Genomic DNA, 1,589 nt, shown 5'->3' with positions numbered 1-1,589 from the left:
AAGATTCTTTCGTTTTCTAAGTTTTTATTCTATTTTATTAATAAAACACCATGGCCCCAGGGAAAAAATTTTTTTTCTAGTCTAGCAGTCAGCGTGCTAAAACAGTGTCTTGAATTCAGCACATTTTAATGGCATATATCAGAATTTTGTTTTCTCATTTGAGGGGAAACATTTTGTTTTATTTCATTACATTTGCATATGTATTGAAAAAAGTTAATTTTAAAACTTAATATAGTTAGAAAAACCATGTTGTATACAGCAGACCTTAAGATTAATATATATTTCAATTTAGGGTAAATTGTATCAGAATTATTTATAATTTCTGAAAATATAGATTAAGTCCTTTCATTGGATTCCGGTTTTTTTATTTTTTTTTTAAGTTTATACATTGAAAATGCCCTACAAATAGTTGATTTTTAACAATCTGGAGGCCTAAGCTCTGAGCTCCAGTTCTGAGTGAGTTCCACAGCAGTCCTGAGTGGAGATGTGTGTTCAACTGGGAGGCATACGCTGCTTTTCAGACTGTGTGATCTTCTGTTGCATTTGCCTGTCCTAGGAGCCAGTGCTGCTAGGCATAACTCTTAGGTGTAGTATTACTGTTGCACACTCTATGGAAGTAATAATATTGGGGAAAAATAAAGATATGGCCAAAAGAAATCTTCGTATTTTCTATTATATACGTAGGACATTATTGCTGAGAGGTCCTTAAGATTTATCTGGTCCCACACCTTTGAGTTCTAATTGAGGCCCAGAATGAGTGAGTAATTCATCAGGAATCTAATCCTCCTTTTTCCACTTTTCTCCTACTCCTCATCGTGGCCCTCCAGAGGAAGCATACCATGAGATTGCACAGTTTACCTATTCTCTGTGAGGCTTAGAGTTGGACAGGAAGTGAAGAGAAGGAGAATCCCAAGCCTATTTGTTTTTGTTTGTTTGTTTGTTTGTTTATTTCCTGAGTAACTCTGGGGTTGGCACTTTACATCACTTGTCTCATTTTGTGTTCTCACAACAGATAGCTTGTGTGGGTAACAGTGACTAAAGAGGCTAATTGAAAGGTTAAGTGACTACTACAAGCTCAACAGGTAAATAAATGGCAAATGTGGGAATTGAGTCTTGATCTTCTAAGTCCTAAAAGCCTATGCTCTTGCCTTCATTCCTGTACAATCATTACTGTCTGTATAGTCACAAAGGGTCTTTGGTGGTACTGCTTCATGTGGCCTCGCTCGCTCTCTCCATGGCTAGCTTGGACTCCCTTGCAGCATAACTGTTTTCCAAGAAGGAGCATTCCAAGAAGTATAGGCAGAAACTACAGATCTCTTAAGAAGTTAAACAGCCTCACTTCTGGGCTAAAATTCGGTGGAGTTAGAAGATTGTGAACTCTGCCTCTTAATGTAGGCATGGCAAAATTGAATGCAAAAGCGCGTGTGAGATGGGAAATAATGTGGCCATCTTTGGAAACACAGCACAGTAGCCTGTGTTTATTCACTTTACCGTTAAGTAGAGACTTGGAAAGGAATATAGAAGCATAGATCGTTTTAAGCAAATCACCTTCTAGAATCTCAGGTTTCATAGTTATTGTTACCTAAAAT

General features: G+C 37.3%; 1 protein-coding gene across 1 annotated transcript in view; it reads left to right on the top strand.

The window, feature by feature from the left end:
- ITFG1 (integrin alpha FG-GAP repeat containing 1) overlaps window positions 1-1,589 on the top strand; it is a 323,849-nt gene that overhangs the window by 25,779 nt on the left and 296,481 nt on the right. The window lies entirely within an intron of this gene.

This window comes from Propithecus coquereli, unplaced genomic scaffold (assembly GCF_000956105.1).
Source record: "Propithecus coquereli isolate 6110/MARCELLA unplaced genomic scaffold, Pcoq_1.0 Scaffold436, whole genome shotgun sequence".
Taxonomy (NCBI): domain Eukaryota; kingdom Metazoa; phylum Chordata; class Mammalia; order Primates; family Indriidae; genus Propithecus; species Propithecus coquereli.
Note: the sequence above shows the minus strand (reverse complement) of the source record. Positions and strands in the feature narration are given on the sequence as shown.